Source organism: Xenopus laevis, chromosome 2S, assembly GCF_017654675.1.
Source record: "Xenopus laevis strain J_2021 chromosome 2S, Xenopus_laevis_v10.1, whole genome shotgun sequence".
NCBI classification, from domain to species: domain Eukaryota; kingdom Metazoa; phylum Chordata; class Amphibia; order Anura; family Pipidae; genus Xenopus; species Xenopus laevis.
In genome coordinates this window covers 107314135-107335651 of record NC_054374.1, presented here as the reverse complement: position 1 = coordinate 107335651, position 21517 = coordinate 107314135, and positions in this window count along the sequence as shown.

Below are 21517 nucleotides of genomic sequence, written 5' to 3'. Positions count from 1 at the left end.
AGCCTATGGGGATCTTCCCCATAGGCTAACATTGACTTCGGTAGGTTTTAGGTGGCGAACTAGGGGGTCGAAGTTTTTTTTTAAAGAGACAGTACTTCGACTATCGAATGGTCGAATAGTCGAACGATTTTTAGCTCGAATCGTTCGATTCAAAGTCGTAGTTGAAGGTCGAAGTAGCCAATTCGATGGTCAAAGTAGCCAAAAAAAACATTCGAAATTTGAAGTTTTTTTTATTCTATTCCTTCACTCGAACTGAGTAAATGGGCCCCCTAATGTTTGTACCCACCTAGCATAAATAAAGTGTATGCTAGGAGTATTTCATTTTTAAATCTTGGGCATAACGGTGATTTCTTTTTTACCTGGAGGCAGTCTATACACCTGTGGTGTCTAGATCCCAATTGGAACACACCAAGTGGTGGTATATAAAAACAATACTCAACTATGGGGCAGATTTACTAAGGGACGCAGTGAATTTTCGAAGTTAAAAACTTTGAATTTCAAACTATTTTTTGGGTACTTCGACCATCGAATAGGACTAAATTCGACTTCGATTTGAAGTGAAAATACTTCGATTGGAAGTGAAAATATTTTGACTATTCGACCATTCAAAAATCGAGGTACTGTCTCTTTAAAAAACTTAGACTTCGACACTTCGCCACCTTAAACCTGCCGAATTGCTATGTTAGCTTATGGGGACCTCCTAGAACATATAGCCAACATTTGGCTACGCTTTTAAAAGTTGAAGTGAAATCGTACGATCGTACGATTAAATCAGTCAAATCGTTCGATTCGAAGTACGATCGTAGTATGATAGTACGATCGTGCGATGTTAAAAATACTTCGACTTCAAATTTTGAAGTTTTTTGCACTTCGAAATTCGACCCTTGATAAATCTGCCGCTATATGTTCTTTTTGTTTGGCTCCCCTTGAGCCTCTGTGCGTTGGCTCTTATTTTAGATATTCTTATGGATGATAACATTCAGGAGGTTATTTACTAAAGTCCGGTCGTGCTTTGGGGCAAAACTTGAATTTTTCTGGGGTTTTTTTTAACTCGAATTTTTCGGGATTTATCGAAGTTCGATGCTGCAAAAAGTCAGAATATGAAAATCCGTCAATCTCAGACCTGCCAAGGTTGTATATAAGTCAATCGGAGAGGTTGAAGTCTGAAAAAATTGTGCATTCTGGATAAACATACCAAAAATTGTACAATCCGATTTTGGGGATATAGTATAAAAATCAGATTTTGCTAAATAACCCCCTTGGAGTACATTGCAGCAGAAATTAGATTTTCTGGTTGGCAGTGATTTAGGAGATAGGAACTGTCTTGTTCTTTCACAACATTTTTAAAAGGTGATTAGGTTTTCCATATAATTTTTTCTTCTCAAATTAACTGGAGTGTTGGCAAGGATGTAATGTTGAATGCCAGATGTCATTCCACATGTTATGCCAGGAAACCATAGAATGTCAGCAATGCCACTTTTATCTGAAATATGAAACACTAACCATGAACACAAATATGTTGCCTTTGGACAGTTTCTAATCATGTGATGTGTTTATTATACAGTGTTTAAATGTACCCATCTGCGACAGTGTACATATTAATGTGAATAGGAGAGGATGAAAAAAATGTACATGTCAATAAATTTTAAACTTTTAGTTTAAGCAAAACCCGTGTTACTTCTAGTTGTAGATTAATAAGTATACAAAATACAGTACAGGTATGGGACCTGTTATCCAAAATGCTCGGGACCTGAGGTTTTTTGGATAACAGATATTTCTGTAATTTGGATCTCCATACCTTAAGTCTAATAGAAAATAATGTAAACATTAAATAAACCCAATAGGCTGGCATTGCTTCCAATAAGGATGAAATATATCTTAGTTTGGATCAAGTACAAGATACTGTTTTATTATTACAGAGAAAAAATAAATCATTTTTAAATATTTGGATCATTTGGATAAAATGGAGTCTATGGGAGACTTTCCGTAATTCTGAACTTTCTGGATAATGGGTTTCTGGATAATGGATCCCATACCTGTACCAGTAAAGGCTGAAAAGACAAGATTCCCCCCAGGAAACCATTTTCTCTTAGTTTTTGATAAGGCTCTTGTATAATGAATAGGGATGAGCAAATTTTTACCAAAAAGCATTGGAGTTAAATTTAAGACAAAATTACTTTGCGGTAAAGGCATTTAAACTATATTTAAATTTAAAAAAGAGAAGACAAAAAACACACAAAATGTTATTATCTTAAATTATTAGTGCTGTATTATCAGTCATTTAATTCTGCATTCTTTTTGCTTGGTTGATTATTCTGTGCCTTTTGCTAGCTGCTTTTTCCCACTAATTTCCTGAATAAAGCAATTCATGTTAAATGTTGGCTAAAAAAATCCAAGCCCTGGAAGCGGAGCTTGTCTCCTCTTCACCTAGAATGTTTCTAGTGTATAACAGTTAGCTTGGACCAGACATGGACACATGCTGTCCTACAAATCCTTCTTAGAAATATGTATATTATATGCTTGAGCCTCCAGCATGTATCTGCTATCCTGATTGGTCTACACTCTACAGGCTGCTCAAACTCATCCCAGTCCTGATCCACTGCTGTCAGTTCTGCTTCCAATACAGCAATTGTGACCTTAACTTGGATTTCTGCTTCTTCTCATTATGACATGGATCCACAGTTGTCCTATCTCTTTTTGATGCAGTCTGATCCAGGTTCAGCTATAGCCTTCAAAGTTCTCCTCTTAAAGATCGAAACTTTTTTTGCACAACTGGACTTTCCAGCGATGTCTAGACTACTCCCATTATGGGGTAAGGCAATCCCATTTGTTATCTTTATTGTCAACTGTAGCAATGTTTTTGATGTTCCTCAAATGTCTCTTTATCACAGGAGTCTCTCCTGAGTTAATCATGCCTAAATGTGTAACTGAAAACTTTACCATCTGTTATTGCCAGTTATTATTGTTATTGCTGCAAGAATCTCTTGTGATAACTTATTGGATTCTGTAGCTGCAGGAAATTTTATTGATCATGCCTTTGACCTTTGACCTTACTCATTGGCTGCTGTACTCTCCCTTTCCTGTTGTCTGGTTGTCTCATGATGTAGATGTGAAATCAGTGAAATCCTGAATTTATAGAATAAGTTACTGCTCCTTTGCATCCCCAGGTGGGAAGTTTGTTTTTCTATAAAACCCATCAAATGACCATCTATTTCGGTTATTTTGAGTTTTCTGAGCATATTCCAAGTGTACACTGGTTTTATGGTCAGATAATTTCTTGGTGTTCTTGTGACTCCAAATAATCATTTTTGTCCTCTGTTTCTCTATTTGCAACCTCATTCATTTTCAGTCAAATACTTACTAACTATTGGGGTTCCTTAAAGATTAGAGAAAAAAGTGTCTCCTCGATAAAATACAACACACCCAAGTAAACCTTCACAGGTTTATTTTTGTTGGTGGGCAGTAAACCATGAGACAACCAGATAGCATGTTTAGAGCAGAATACGAATGCTACTAATTCAAAAACCATGCAAAATAAATGATGACGACCAATAAAAAGTTTCTTAAAATATGTTTAGCTACTATACAATCTTTTAACGACGTTTTTAAAAAATGCAAGTATTAATAAAATAATACATTTTAAAATTACAATATTTTTCCAAAGGTTTTCAGAAATCATCACAGTACTACAGAAAAATAGAATGGTATACATTGTTTCCTAGAACAATGATGACTTGTGATGTTTCACTATTCAATTGTTTTAGTGAAGCCCTTATAGCAAGTTGTTATAGGCAGATTGTTTCAATGCAAAAAGGGTTTAAACACACAAATATCCTCTTGTCAATGTTTTTTAATATCTGCAATTTGGGGAAAAAGTACGAGATATACAATTACTCCACAGTTACAGTAGCAATTGTAAATGCACCAGCACCAATTACTCACTCTTGCTGAAAGCTAGCAGTTACAGAAATAAGTACAGTAAACTGCTACCTAGTTTAAATGTGAGCTATGTGCAAATGCATTTATTTCTAAGATGATTTTGTATGCTAAATCAGATGGCGATTAAAAAAAAAATCAGTATACACCACTCGTTTTGTTTAGCCATTTTAATTCTGTTAAAATTAAAAAAAAAAATATTTATGATTCGTCATAAGTTCACTTTAATTAGGACACCAGAAGAAAGAAGCAGCATTTAACAGTGGGTACAAAGAACAATAAAACAGGTAAAAGGTTTACGGCCTGATCTGTTTAAACTTCTCTAACAGGGGCTATGATTTAGGAAAAGCATGTAAATGAGCATCTATAATAGTTGCAGACGCCAGAAAACACGGGTTTAAAACTCACAGTAGCTATCATTTCAAAGTCTTCTGGGAAGAATCATGGAACCAAAAAAGGAAATGTTGGACTGATGATTTTTTTTTATCAGACACTGAAGAACAAGTTTAGCATTACAGGCACAGGCCTTGTTGGAGTAAGAGTAAACCTGTACATATGGGAGAATTTTCTATTGAACCCCTTAGATTGGTTCAATTTTGTTGTTATTCTGTTTAATTATCTTTCTTTTCAGGCCTTTTCTATTAGTCTTTTATTCTAACTTTCAAAATGCTGCATGGTTGTTAGGGTAATTAAACAACAAGGTAGCTGTTAAAATCACAAGCCTGAGAATTGCATAACTGAAAAAAATGGGTTATAAAAAAGACAAAAAATAAAACATGATGGCCAGGAATGCTGCAAAAACAACAATAATTTAGGAGCTGCTTAATTTTTATAGTATCAGACGTAACACGAGGTAAATTTACTAAGCGCCGAATATTCACTAGTATTACTCCGGCAATCAAAGTGAAGATGTGCTAGCGTTCAATTATGCCTAGCGCAACTTCGTTAGAGGTCTTCACTCAAGCTAATTTGCAAATGGCGGGAAAATTATAAAGTTGAATGGACGTACTGTATATGTTGCAGCAAATACATAACATTACACAAGTCCAGGGAACCTTAATAAAGAAAATAGAGTTGTTATAATGCCCTACACATGAGCCCACTGTATAGTTTATGTTCCATATGTTAGAAAATGTATGGGGGAACCCGGTTACCCAAAAAAATTTTAAGGACTTTTGCAGGCTATCACTCTGAAAAAATGAGAAGACAGCTGCGTTTTTTGGGACAAACTTTTTTCACTAAAAATATGATGTAAGTAAAAGAAGATTGAGGAAGATCTATGCACTCCAATACACTTCGCCTGGTCTGATCTGGCGAAGGCAAGTCTGGCAAAAGAGGTAACGTTCAGGGAAATCTGCATCTTAGTGAATTTGCGGAGTAATGTCCATTCGCCAGAGCGAAAACTCACATGGCGATAGAGTGTGAATGACCACTAGCTTCTGTCTCTTTCGCTAGCAAAGTTAAGCCTGTGCCGGTTAGTAAATCGGCAAAGTGTCTGAAAGCCGTAGCGATAGCGAATCATCGCCAGTCACTTCACCCTTTTGTAAATCTGCCCCCATTTATGACCTGCCATTATTTTATAAGTCATAGTTGCGTTTTAAAATGGTTAATACCAAAAGTTTGATTTTAAAAAAATATATATTCAAAAATGTAACTTTTCACATTATGAAGATGAGAAACAAAACTCCAGCCAGCGGCTAATTTAGATTCAATGGGGCAATAAAATGCCTTTCTCTCCAAAATTAGATTGCTGCATATACTGATATAATTATATATGCACTATATAGGCATTCAACACACCTAACCCCTTACTGTAAAGAGCCCTTTCCTATGCTTATTATATTTCCTCTAGCCTTAATGGATATCCTCTTTTCACCATTCACACTTCTAAAAAGGTTTAACCAATCTGTTCCTTTTGTTAGGCTGTTCCTAAAGTTTTTCTAATTGTTCTAACTAACTACTTTTTATTCCTTTCCCTGCCGGCTGCTTATTACATAATAAGTGCACAAAACATCTATTGTTTTACATTTTGTGGATTTCCTAAAAAACAGTTTTCAATAAAATATTCACTCTCATTTAAAATTATGGGACTAAATAGGTAGTATATACCATATGCTGCATTGGGCTCTCCAGCAGCCCCCGTCCTCATATCCGGGTGGCGACCAAAAAGACAGAACCATCTACTCCCTCCCCTTTTATAGAAAAAGCATTTAAGTATGCCTGGTTCTGACTAGTATGTGAGTATGTGCATCAGTTAATCACTCATACTTAATGAAGTACAGAGAAAACTATAGAAGCTAAACCTTAAAGTTTTATATTTTCCATGTACTGTTTCTAATGCTGTAATGATTTTTGCCTTAAAAGAAATCTAGAATGTATAATGATGGCACTTTTAATGTAATTCTATTTTCAGTAGAGTTAGTTTGACTGGTAAGGCTTTAGCCACTGAAGACTGAAAATGATATGTCACGAAGATGAAAACTACACAGCTATCAGTATGATGCAAGATGTCAAACAGTCTTCTTAACTGACACTTTTTAAGTGTTAATACTGTCTACATTAACTGTCTTTTTGACAGCAAATTGCTAGGTTGGCAGATGAAGTGTATTAAGACTTATTTTAACTTCATTTAAAGGGAAACTGTCATGAGAAAACATGTTTTGTTGGTGGCTGGAAACCTTGTGCATTTCAAAATATAATGCTGAAACAAAGTGTTGTAGATGTTTTCATTTAACTTTTTACAATGAGATTTTTAGTTTTGTTGGTCCTCAAAATAGAATGTGTACTCTTTTCATACATGAAATGCCCATGCTTGGCCTAAATTCCTGCTTAACTTTTTTATTTTCATGTAAAACCTGTTGGCCTGTTTTTTCTAACATATGGGCAAATGTTCACAGTTAAATTATTCTCATACAGAGCTAAATACTGATTGGATGGTATGAATTTCTGCAGAGGTATAAGTATGAAAGTTTCTATTGGTTATTTTCAATAAACATGGGTTTTTCATAAACCTCTATTGATATTTTTGCAATATTCAAGCATTTTACTCAAGAGAAAAATAAAAAAGGATTGGTATAGAAATTGTTTTTAGCAAAATGTAGGGGTGAGTGGTAGACAATATTATCTATAGCAACTTGAAACTCCACCAAGAAGATTGAGTGTGGGGTAGTTCTGCAAGCCACAACCACTAGACTATATGCACTCAAGTGGGGGGAATTTTTGGAACACACTCTGACATCACTGGGGTCACAGTGGGTGCAGACACCTGTGTGGTAAGACTTAATCATTGTGGAAGTCTGTTTGTGATATGCAATTCTTCCATGAACAGTCTGTGTACAAAGGTAGTACCATTTCTCCGGAGAGACTTCCCTCAATGTCTTCAGAACTAAACTCAAAGACTACCTCTTGGAATATAATCAGTAGATTCCCAGATGTTCCTCTCACATTTTTCATTCAGGCTCATCAACAGATTAAAGCTGGCCATAGATGCAAAGATCCGATTGTACGAATCATCGTATGATCAGACTTTCCCATCTCCCGACCCGCCACTAACCATTCAGATCAAAGTCTTACCAGTGAGATTAGTTAAAGAACAGATCAGCAATGTTCTGCCCCTGACAGCAATTGTACGAAATCTATGTACAACCAAAGCTAGGGACAGTCTCCCACTGAAAATCGTACGATCGGCAATACACGCAGAGATATTATCGGCAGCCGACAGAAATTTTCTAACCTGTCCGATTGACCAAACGACCGATCTCCGCCGGACGAAAAATGTCGGGACTCTCCACACACGTTCCGAAAATCGTACGTATCCTCGATTCGTACGATCAGATCTTTGTGTCTATGGCCAGCTTTATGGAGTAGCCATATTCACTGCAATGTCATGTAGAATTAAGAAAACTGGAGAGCCTTCCAAAGTGACTTAATGTAGTTTTATTGAAGCACTACATGTTTCAGATCACATGGATCCTTCCTCTGGTAAACTTGCACCAGAGGAAGGATTCATATGATCCGAAACATGTAGTACTTCAATAAAAACTACATTAAGTCACTTTGGAAGGCTCTCCAGTTTTCTTCATTCTACCTCTTGGAATACTTGCATAACAGCTAAATGGGAACTGGAATTTATATAGCAGCGTCCCCCACTGTAACCAACAACACTTAACATCCCTCTGATTTGTGTCTGTACATCAAAATAAAGAAAGAAAAATAAAAATCGGTGCAAAAATACCAGTACAAGGTAGTGAAAAAAGGGGAGAGAATATAATCACAGTTCACCTCAGTCCATGGATGCATATATGTAAGTTTTGGGGCACTTACTCATAGGCTAATGGACACACCCCTGAACATTCCTTGTAATGGGGTTGTGACCAATCAAGACAAGGTGTACCTCAACCAATCATGGTTGTGAAGACAATTACCACTTTAAGTATCCATTTGCATACAGACCAATCCAATCACATTGTGAAGACAAAAATGCCACTTTAAATATCTGTTTGCATACAAGCCATAGTAAGTGATTGTAAAGCTCACATGAAAACAAACAAAAAATACAAAAATGTGAAAATATATCATAGAAAAAATATAATATAAGAACCAAAGTAATAAAAAAAAAAATGAAAAATTAAATGGAAAAACAAAAATACAGATAAAACAATAAATGACCAATAGGTACTACAAAGAGTACTTTAAAGGATTTTTTTCTTTTTAATTTCTAGGGCAAGGTACTCAGGGTAGGGGCAAGGTATTACGGCTCTTCCGTCACAATTTAACTTGTTTAAATCAAAACCTGACTTTTATCCGATTCACCGAAGAACCTTGGTGATTGATCTTTTTCAAAAAGAAAGATGGAGAAAGATTTGAGATCTCTCTACGAGACAACACAATGTGAACCACATCACTATAATCTCACCAATGGTGAAAAACAAGCATTAAAAACTTTAGAGAGTGATAAATCCATTGTCATCCGCTCTGCAGATAAGGGAGGTATGGTTGTAGTTCTCAACTATGAGGATTACAACCAAGAAGCATTACGGCAGTTACTAGACAAAAAATAATATACTTCCCTTGACTCTAACCCTACTTTATCTTTCCAAAATATGTTGTATGCTCTAGTGGACAAAGCAAAACAAGCAAATCTTCTTGGTCTCTACTTTTTTGGAGAAAAACTCACAATTTCAGCTGTTGTTCTGTACATAACTCTCCCATTTAGACTGTAATCTCTACAGGGCAGGGACCTCCATCCCTTTGTTTCCTTGACAATAAACACAATATGTATTGTAACTATACCTGATATTTATCTGTATTGCATTTTTGTACTTATTATTGCTTGACGCCCTGTTTCTTCTACTAACTTATTGTTCTGCTGTACAGTGCTTTGACCTCAAGGGGCACTATACAAATATATATACATACATACTTACATTCTCTTCAACGTTATCTCTTCAATAGTTGAGTCCTACATAGTTCAGTCTGGAGATCCTTCTTCTAATATTTTTGTGAGTACTCTAAGGGACAGATTTATCAAGGGTCGAACTGAAAATTTTAATTTCAAATTCAAATTTTCATTTTTTTATGGACAAAACTGTCAAATTCGACTAGGGAATTGTTAAAATTTTATAAGAGTTTTTTTAAAAAAAAATTGAATTTGATTTTTGAGATTTATCATACTCTGGCCCTTTAAGAATTCAAATTTGACTATTCGCCACCTAAAACCTGCCAATTGCTGTTTTAGCTGATGGGAGATGTCCTGGGATCAATTTTAAGTTGTTTGCAGCCTTCCTTCCTTTTCAGAGAAAAAACTCAAATCGAGTTTTTAAAACTCGAATCGAATTCAATCCAAATTGGATCTGAGTTTTCTGGTCGATCCTATTCACCCGAGTTTAGGAAATTCAATGTTTTTAATAAATTTGGATTGGTCGAATTTTGAGTTTATGGGAGTTTAAGGGAGTTTTTAAAAACTCACATGAATTCGAAATTTGACCATTGATAAATGTGCCACCTAGTGTCTCTATCACTATCAGTGCAAAATGAAAAATGTAACTTAATTTCGATTGGTCTTTTTGCATTCGAATTTCGAAGTTTTTTAAATTTGAAATTCGACCCATGATAAACATGCCCCTAAGTGTTATGTACTGAGCTCATTATGTTGTTGTTCCTTTTTTTAATTTTGTTTTGTTGAAAGGGGTTTTCCTGATCATGTATGTGGGCAAGGTATTGTTTTTTTAAGGGCTTTGGAATCTTCTATCTATTGATTTTGTTGATTCTGAGAAAGAGGTACAGTGTGAACCTAAAATACCTGCTTTTACTGCAATTTAGAATTTATGGAAAATTGCTGATCTCTAAAAAGTTTTTTTATATTGGTCTATTAAAAACTGGCATTGGCTGTTTCTGTCTAGTGACCACCAGGTACTTGCTGTCTGCTGAGTACCATGAACTACATGTATTATTTTTCTCAGTTTTACCTGATAATTTATAGTGAAATTTGGAAAAAACTACTTCACATGCAACAATGAATTACTTGATTGCCTTTATTATTATGCTTTACATTTAGCACTGACATGTTAAATGTTATCCCAGCCTTCAAATAATTTTCACATTTTATATAGAACATATTTTAATCTAATGTTCTGCTAGAATTTATACACGTACAGTACATTTTAACAAAATATTATCCTAGATATTTTACAAAGTTCTGAAACAATTGCAAATATTTATGATTAAATCTTTAATTCAGAAGGTTAGACTAATTCCAGACATCCTACTCAACTTTGTGGTAGCGAGTTTCCATTTCAAATGAAATTCAACAAAATCTGACAGATAAAATTACTTGTGTAAGGTAGACTGAAGTACTAGAAGCAATATACGATTAAACACAGTATGTGTTAGTTCCCCTTTATGTATTTAGAATGAAACATCTCTAGAACTCCAGATGGCTATGAAGTAAGTTGTTATCTTATGGCTTATTGTTGCTGAAGACTATCTTGGCAGCTGTCTTTCCAATGATGTCAGACAATATAGGAAGGTTATGCAAGTTAGAAAGCATTAAACAGCCACACAAAAGGAAGAAGGTCACAGATTTTAGTTTTACAGAATTCCAATGTTAAATTACAACTGTCATTCAGATAGAGCTGCCAGGGTGATACAATTACATCATGCCAGAGATAACCTTGGACCCATGTACCTTCTCACATAAATGCATATTTATGTGGATTGCAGTTTTAAAGTAGAAGAACCACTAAGCAAACAAAAAGCTTGAAGTTATTAAAATAAAAAAATTACCAGTTTGTTAAAGAGATATTTTAATACCATTGTCTATTTAGAGGCATTTTATCATCAAAGCAAAATAGATGTTTTGGGAGGATTACACATGTTATTACATATGTATCTGTTTTATTTTAAAAATATTCTGGTTTGAAGTTTATTTACTCTGAGTTCAAATTATTGTTTATCTTCTTAGAGCTTCAGATTTCTTGCTTGATGAATTAGATGGTTCTTCATATATTGTAATCTTCCTTGTAAAGATGATATTACATAGAGCAGTTTAGCAGGACTGGAAAATACATAGCAACGGGAAGTTATGTTACCAACAATAAAAATCCATTTAGAAAAATAATTTAGGTATAAAAAAATCAAGTTACACAAGAGAGGTATATTTTATTAGTATGTTTTTATATTAGAATTTTAAGAATGGGCACTGGAAGTGACAGGGCAGATACAGTGGGAAAGCTTTTTGTTTTGGAATTAGTGCTCTGTCTACTGTGTTAGCCTATCTGTATGGTATTGATACAATAATTTTTACAGGCAGCTGCGGTAAACAGCATATTAAAAGAAATATTATTATCCTTTATGCAGTGTCTATATATGCAACTGCACCTTACAGAGATTATGCTGTACATTATTTTCATCAGACACAGAAAAGCTTGTAATCTAAAGTATCTATTACATACACTAGGATCAATATTATCAGGTGCCACTTAACCTGTCTGTATCTTTTTGGATTGTGGGAGTGTTAGCAGAGAGCTGAACTGAACTGCATGTGCAGCTTCTCTGTAAGTGAGGACAGACACACCAACTTCTGTGTGAACAGTAACTTGGTTGCTCAGCGTAACATGTCTGCAACAGGAACTTTTCATAGAGAGCATACACAGGAAGAGGAAGAAGAAAATCACACAGGGTTACAGGTCAAACATGACATCACATTGCTGAACAACAATAGACCCTCCTTGCATTACGTAACATGCCTTGGAACAATCTCTGTCTGTGACCTGGAGGTGGGCATTGAAAGTACTATTTCTATTTTTGCAGATGATACTAAATTGTGCAGAACTATAGGTTCCATGCAGGATGCTGCCACTTTATAGAGTGATTTGTCTAAGTTTAAAAACTGGGCAGCAAACTGGAAAATGAGGTTCAATGTTGATAAATGCAAGGTTATGCACTTTGGCAAAAATAATATAAATGCAAGTTATATACTAAATGGCAGTGTTTTGGGAGTTTCCTTAAATGAGAAGGATCTAGGGGTTTTTATAGATAACAAGTTGTCTAATTCTGGGCAGTGTCATTCTTTTGCTACTAAAGCAAATAAAGTTCTGTCTTGCATAAAAAAGGACATTAACTCAAGGGATGAAAACATAATTATGCCTCTTTATAGGTCCCTGGTGAGGCCTCATCTGGAGTATGCAGTGCAGTTTTGGACTCCAGTCCTTAAGAGTGATATAGAGCTGGAGAGTGCAGAGACGTGCAACTAAACTGGTTAGAGGGACGGAAGACTTAAATTATGAGGGTAGACTGTCAAGGTTGGGGTTGTTCACTCTGGAAAAAAGGCGCTTGCGAGGGGACATGATTACACTTTACAAGTACATTAGAGGACATTATAGACAAATGACAGGGGACCTTTTTACCCATAAAGTGGATCACCGTACCAGAGGCCACCCCTTTAGACTAGAAGAAAAGAACTTTCATTTGAAGCAACGTAGGGGGTTCTTCACAGTCAGGACAGTGAGGTTGTGGAATGCACTGCCGGGTGATGTTGTGATGGCTGATTCAGTTAATGCCTTTAAAGTGGACCTGTCACCTACACATAAAAAGCTGCAGAATGAAAGTCCTTTGCAAATTAAATATGAAACCCCAAAAATATTTTTCATTAAAACATCCATACCTGTTATAAAGGTGTTTAAATATTTAAACTGTCAATCAAATACTACCTGCCCCGCCTCTATGCCCGTGGCATAGAGGAGGGGCAGACAATTACTTTCACTTTCCATTCAGCACTTCCTACATGTCACTGCTCTCCTCACATTCCCCCTTCCCTCCTCAGGCTCTATAATTGTGTAGGGCACTGCACATGGACATTAGGCCCCCATTCTGGTGCATACACAAGATTTTGGGGTGATACACAATTTCCCTTAATAAACGGGTCCACAAAATGGCTGCTGCCTGCTTGCTGTTATTGTATAATTCCAAGACAGAAGGAAACAAAATTTAAATAATAAATACAGTGTAAGTAAAGTTTATTTTGCTCAACTAACATGATAGAAAAGAATTTGAAATTATTTCTTAGGGTGACAGGTCCCCTTTAAGAATGGCTTGGCTGACTTTTTGGACAGACATAATATCAAAGGCTATTGTGATACTAAGCTCTATAGTTAGTATAGGTATGGGTATATAGAATTTATGTGAAAGTAGGGAGGGTGTGTGTATGGATGCTGGGTTTTCATTTCGAGAGGTTGGACATGATGGACTTTGTCTTTTTTCAACCCATTTTAACTATGTAACTATGTTGTTTTCCAACAGGCAGTACTTACTTTAGATTTTATTTAATTTTTAAATCAAGCACATAATTTGGTTCTATTTCCCTTTTTAAAAAGACAAACTTCCTTATATTGACCAAGACAACCAGGGCTGAGCTACTGTAAATGAGAAATTGTGCTTGAGTATATTCTTCCATCACCATTCATCACCAGCACTACAACTTGTAGGCATGCACCTTAATATAAAAATAATTTGGCTATTTCTAATTCAAGCAACCGAGGCCTTCTCTCTCTGATATCAACAAGCTCCTTATGGCCTCTCCAGCCATAACATACTAGATAATGGGAGGAAAAGAATGTTCCTGGATGATCCATCTGAACAATACAGACTGCAGTCATTGTAATTATTCAGACAATGGATATTTTGGATAGGCTGAACAATATAGAGATACAGTTAAAACTTATCTTGATGAAGTATTATTTTATTAATTAGAGGACTGGGAATTTCAGATGTACTTATTAAAGATGTTATGCAAAGCAAATGCATTCCAGCATACGAGTTTATTGATTTCATATTTAAAAGCAGTGATATATTTTTAAAAACAAAGATAACATATTACATTTGCATAAACTAAATATAATTTCTGTTTCATAATAATGTGTGTCATTATATAGTATATATATTTTCCATTTTTTCAAAGATTTCTAAACATAAACATTAAGGGGGTGATTTATCAAGGTTCGAATCTGAATTTTTGCCACGATTCAAATTAGTTTGCACAAAAACTCACAAATTCAAATTATATTTTTAAAACTTGAATGTCTTGTATTTATTAATAAAAAACTCAAAAACTCTAATGTAAAAAATTGTCATCTAAAAGCTGGCAAGGTCATGTAGAAATCAATGGGAGTTGTCCTAGGCAAAACTCAAGCCATTGTTATAATTCGAGAGTTTCTCTCAAATTTGATTTTTGATAAATAAGCCCACTATAGTAACAAAAAGTGTGAATATTGTTGGTTGGATATTAAACAAGCGTGATGATGTCACTTTTGAGCTGATAATTAGCAGTTTTTATAGCAAAATACACATTTTTTATTTGCAGACTACATTATGAATATATCACATTTAATCACTCCTTCCCATCTTTACTGTTTACAAGCTTTTGTGCTGCCTGTCTGATCTCTGGCCTTTGTTGTCTTTTTGGACCATGACCTGACAGTCATTATTATGTCTTTTATCTTCTTTTTTTATTAGACCAATCAAGCTTGACATTTGGCTTTTCAGAGATCCTATCCATTACACTGTCAGAAGAACGGGCTGATGTACTTCAGGCCACGTGTCAACAGAAGGTGAGGCAGAAATTCAGCCACAATGTAAAGCTAATTTCTCTGCCTGGAGGTTAATTAAATACTTGTTAGGAGCAGCAGGATAGATCCTAATTAAACTTTTCTAATAACAGTGCTCTGACATATGCTGATGCTGAGAATTCCTACAGGGCTTAAATAATTGTACACAAAAACTAGAAATAGATGGCACTTCTGGGTTTGTTTTATTGTAGCAGGTAGCTGTACAAAACCTAACGTGATTTCAGGATAAGATCCCTTAATCATAGGCACATTATACATGTGCCCTACACATTTGCTCTACACTGCCTTTACTCTAAGGGGCCCATTTACTAACATTCAAATTACATGAATCACAAAAAAATCATGGTTTTCCTGTTTTTCTAAAAAAGCTCTAAAAATTCAAAATTTATTGAGTGGAAAAAAACATGAAAACTTTTAATGCCAAACTTTGCTAAGTAAAAGTTATAGATGTGCTGTAGAAGTCAATGAAAAGTTCGCTAATCCTATTGGAGCATTTTTAAACCGTGATGATTAGTTGTCACTTTGCCCTTATGAGGGGTTAATCCTTTCTTGTGCTGCTTGGATAGAATGATGTTGGTAACAAACGCACAATTGCTGATCAAGCTCATCTTTTCTGGAAATCCCACTAAAGCTCTATGGTGTTTATTTAGTCAAGAAGAATGCTGAATGTACAGTCTGGAAGCTTCAAGAAATTCTCGGTAGTGACACTACAATACCAGCTGAAGCATGAAAATATCCAGTTAAACATGTACAATACATTCAATGATTTCTATATCATGATCAAATTAGATTTTTCAAGGAATTCTCTTTTACATAACCCACATCCTGACAAAAAGGTTATAATTTATATGCTGAAAAACATGACTGGAAGGGACAAAGTCCTTTAACCAAAATAGATATTATTGATACAATTATGAAACATTTACAAATAATGTACTTATCAGAAACCCCACTTCTACTGAAGTTACAGAAGTATACAGTATATCTGATAGGTCATAAAGTACCCCCTTTTTTGTTAAATATAAGGATATTATAAGTCACCGATGAGTTCCATTTGGCCAAGTGCTTTTATACGACTCATGGAACTCCTTTGTGACTTGGGGAGGAACATTTATCAAGGGTCGAATTTCGTGGGTCAATAAACCCTCTAATTCGACCCTCTAAGTAAAATCCTTCGAATTCAAATATCGAATTCGAAGGATTTTAACGCAAATACTTCGATTGATTGAATGAAAATCGTTTGATCGAATGATAAAATCCATCGAATGGAACAATTCAAACAATTTTAATCAATCGATTGAAGGATTTTATTCGATCAAAAAAAACGTAGAAAAGTGCTGGGGAAGGTCCCCATAGGCCAACGTTGCACCTCGGTAGGTTTAAAGTGGCGAAGTAGGAAGTCGAAGTTTTTTTTTAAAGAGACAGTACTTCGATTATTGAATGGTCGAATAGTCGAACGATTTAGTTCGAAACATTCTAATCGAAGTTGAAGTCGAAGGTCATAGTAGCCTATTCGATGGTCGAAGTATCCAAAAAAATACTTCGAAATTCTAAGTTTTTTTCATTCGAATCCTTCACTCGAGCTTAGTAAATGTGCCCCAAAATATCCTTATATTTTACAATAGGGGCTACTTTATTTATTATAATACACAAATTTTAATGAGTCATGACAAAAATGACATCACTAAGCTTGTCTATAATTGATCACATCACTAAGAGTGGTTTACACCGATATAATTTACAGGATATTCATGGCTTTTGCTTGTTTTATATATATCAAAATAATCCAAATGTTCCAAACACTTTCATTTTTTTCTGTACCTGAGCTAACTTAGTGTTTTTTTTTACATATGGGGTTATAGACCTTTCTACAGAAAAACAATGATATCTTCATAACATGGTAGTGCCCTTAAATGCAATGTACATACCAAATGCAATACCATATGTACCACTCTATAATAAAATCCAAAATAAAGTCATAAAAATAGTCTATAGATTTTATCCCTTGGTAGCAGTTAATGGCAAATGAAGTTAGAGGACACATGGATATTTGCTAAATGTTTCTGTAACAATAAAACCCCACTTTTTAAAACGTTGAGAAAACTGCTTTTGCTGCAGACTTCTGGCACAGGTTCTATATATTTATAGGTAACAAATTGTAAATATGAAGGTCTTATTTACATAGACATAGACATGACCTCCACTGAAGTGCCCAATGGTGCAAAATGCGTCAGGAGGGAGTGGCTTACATGAGGTATGTAGACAGGGGAAGACACCGCCATGTGGTATTATGAGTTTATTTATCACAATTTTGTAATTTAATTGCTGTGGTTAATTTGCATAAATAAATGCCTGAAGTTACAGCGCATATTTGTTTGATTATGGACATGAGGAGAATGCTCCTTTGTTCATAAATAGTTATTCAATAATTCCTACAAAATATTCATACTTCCTACTACTTACCCATCATACCTTTCTGCTATATTGCAGTGTCAGATCCTTAGAGGAAAACCAAGTCCTTTGTGTAATCTATGCACTACCAGAAAGGGGGCGAGTTTGACAAGTGATCCAAAAAAGATTTGCAGTGGTTTATCCCTTACATGACTTAAATAATAAATACTATAGTAATTAAAGGACCAGTAACATCAAAAAAAATTTTTCAAAAATTCGTTAGTATACAACTAAAAAAATAACACCAAGACAAATTAAAGTTTAAAATAGCAAAGCCTTTATTAAGAAATAACTTACATAAACTCCACTTCCTGTCCTCTTCAGAAACGGCGAAAAGGCGACCATCCATTCTGAGGCGCTTGACTTCTCCTCCCTGGCTATTCACTGACAGCGTGTCCTCTGCAACCATCTCATTCTCCAGCTTTTCTTCATCCTCGCAGGAGCAGCAGTAGGAATGCAATGTCGGCGGGCTCCACATTGGATTCACAAGGGGTGCAGGAAAGTAGAGGAGGGCAGTGCGTCCATTCCTGCCTTGAAGAACCGGTGCCGATACCTCCTCCTCCTCCTGCGCAGAAGCGCACCAACGCTCTCACCAACGGCAACCCTTTGAACGGCCACTGCTACCTGTCCGGATACATCTCTCTGCTGCTGCGGGCCGAGCCCTACCGCACGTCCCGCTATGCAGCCCAACAACATCATGGGCATTGAGAACATTGGCCTGGGTTCGGCTGGGTCGGAGGCATCCTACCTCGCTGTACCGCTGACAAAGAGATAGAAGAGGAAATGTGCAGCCAGGGCTGGGAAATATCGCAAACACATACTATATAGATACCGGCCGGTTACTGTTCAGCGCTGTGGACATCTGCAAGCTGGCGGCCGGTTACTGTTCAGAGGTGTGGACATCTGCGAGCTGCCGGCCGGTTACTGTTCAGCGCTGTGGGCCAGGAACATCCCTTTCTTCCCGGATCTGCACATAACCGACAAGGTGGCTCTGTTGCGACGAACCCGGAGTTAGCTGCTCAGTGCTCCATGCCCCTTCATGTAGCCCCTCTCCTGGCTGCTTCTGAACTCCATGCTAATATACCACGCTGAATACACACCCTGCGGCAGCAGAAGCGCAGGAGGAGGAGGTATCGGCACCGATTCTTCAAGGCAGGAATGGACGCACTGCCCTCCTCTACTTTCCTGCACCCCTCGTGAATCCAATGTGGAGCCCGCCGACATTGCATTCCTACTGCTGCTCCTGCGAGGATGAAGAAAACCTGGAGAATGAGATGGCTGCAGAGGACACGCTGTCAGTGAATAGCCAGGGAGGAGAAGTCAAGCGCCGCAGAATGGATGGTCGCCTTTTCGCCGTTTCTGAAGAGGACAGGAAGTGGAGTTTATGTAAGTTATTTCTTAATAAAGGCTTTGCTATTTTAAACTTTAATTTGTCTTGGTGTTATTTTTTCGTTGTATACTAACGAATTTTTGAAAAAAAATTTTTGATGTTACTGGTCCTTTAAGCCCATTTCCAATATATTTCAACAATATTCTGTTCCTCAAAAGAATTGTGCTCTGATATATTTTCAGCAGGCCTATCTAGCAGCTTTAGCACGTTACCCAAAAACATACCCAAGCTCAGCCATAAATTGAGTTACCGTTCCCTACACTCACTGGCAAGAAATGTCCTGACCTACCAAGACAAAGGCAACATCCCTTTCTTTTTAAATAATATCTGTTGGCTGACATTTTATGGGGTATGTTTATCAAAGAGTGAAGTAGAGATCACCACAGTCCACTAGCATGAAATACCGCCTCTCTCCATTCATTCCTATGGGATTTTTAAAGGCATATTTGACGCTAGTGGACTGTGGTGATCTCTACTTCAATCTTTGATAAATATACCCCCATATGTCTCAAAATCACACATTGTATTTGGAGTATATAGAATGCAAAAAATGCCAGAAATATCTTAAAAACACTTAATTGCCTCCCAAAACAGAAGAGATGCAGCAAGTAGTGATGGGCGAATTTGTGAAAAATTTGTGAAACACAAATGGGTGTCAAAATTATTTTGATGCACGCCTATTTTGATGCTGCAACAACTTATTATACGTGCACCTATTTTGTCCAAATGCATTAAAGTCAATGAATAATTTAGACGCATGACAAATTTTATGCGTGCAACTATTCTGATGCTCCCTGCAAATTTGCACCTGCCGAATTTATTCACCCATCACTAGCAGCAAGTAAAATATCACTTTCTGCTACAAATGCATGTTCCACACCTACTTATTGGTTCTGTGGTGTTCCAATTAGCGATATTTTTCTGAGCCAAATGACTTAGTTGAGCATTCATTTTAATGTGATCTGGCTTCAGCTGCAGAGTTGGATGTGCATACACTATGATGTTGTCAAGTCAGTTATCATTTTCTTGGGCACATTACAATTACTCACAAGGTGCTGTGTAATCAGGTGATATTACTTGCTAGCTGGTGCTTTGTTTGCTTGATAAAATATATTTATTAAAGGGAAAGAACATTAGTAATCCAGCCTTGATTCCGCATGTATGCAACTTGATGTTTGGACCGTTTTGGAAATACAAACCAGCAAATTAATAAAAACAAAGTGGAGCGAGAAATAACACAGTATTGATACAATAAAAGAAAAAAATATGAATATAATTTAATGATTCATTTAATGTATGATTTCAACATTTAAGCTTAAATTATTTTTGAGATTTTCACATTCAGCATGAAAGTAAATGTTGTATTATGAAATTGTATGTTCCTGAACTGCAAAGCAAATGCTACTGTACAGATATCCATGGTATTTGTAACTTTAAAATGATCCCCCTGTCACAATTGCCTTAAAAAAATATATTTACAGTATACTGGAAATACATTCTTTTGAAATTTTGTTTTCACAGGGACAAAAATCTGAAGAGTATTTATGAAATGATTGTAAATTGCTGTCATGTTCGCAGTGCTTTAATGTATTATTGACCCATCCACAAAACTGTCTGCTTATTTTTAGTGGTGTCCTTAATGTTGAACATCTATGATTGGCACTTAGGCAGATGTCTTTGGTTCTCATTGACCTTGTCATCATTATTGAGGTCATATATTTTCTCAGAGATGAAATGGTCTTGAACAATTGTCTCAACCAAGTCAGAAGCAAACTCACCTTAGACATCAGCAGTGCCTGCATTCTCTATCATCTATTTTCCCCTTCAACAAACGTACTTATATAGGCCACTGGAAGGGGAATCACATTCTTTAGTACTATATGACCTCGATCACATTGTTTGTAAATGGCAAAGTACTTGATTGGCCTAAAGTGGAATTGACTTCAACGTAGTGTTTCTGTGTACTACAAAAGCTTATCAATGTAAGAGGCCAACAAAGCTTGAATATGAGTCACACTTTCTTGTTTTTTTAACCATATGTGTTTTCTTACTTTCGGGAAACTCTTGAAATATCTTATACTTGGGAAGAATATAGATCTGTTAATGTAGGTCTACTGAAAAAATCAACTGTGAGAAAAGGAAATATTTGCTGCATCTGAAAATATGTAGCAATAAACTGTGTTCATAAATTGTGCAATCATTCAAACATTAGAGATTATTTTCTATAATTATGCTAATTGACAAGGTAAAAGGAAGTATGTGTACCTGTATATTTTATTATGCCATTTTTACCGCTTGCATGCTACAACCATAAGACTGAATTATTTAGGCAGCAAGCTTTTAGTATTTACTGGTGGAGATCATATGCAAAGCTCCACTGTTGTCCAATAGACATTAGCATTGGTTTCCTTAAGTAAGTAATGACAAAAACAAGTTAAATCTCATGGTTACAGTGAATATAAAAATAAGAGTTACTGTACATAACAGAGGAGAAATATATTAAGCATTTCTTCAGGTCCAAGCCACATACAGGTATGGGGCCTGTTATCTGGAAACTCGTTACCTGTATTGCAAGCACTCGCTGTGAATGGCTGTCCATACATTTATGCCATTTATT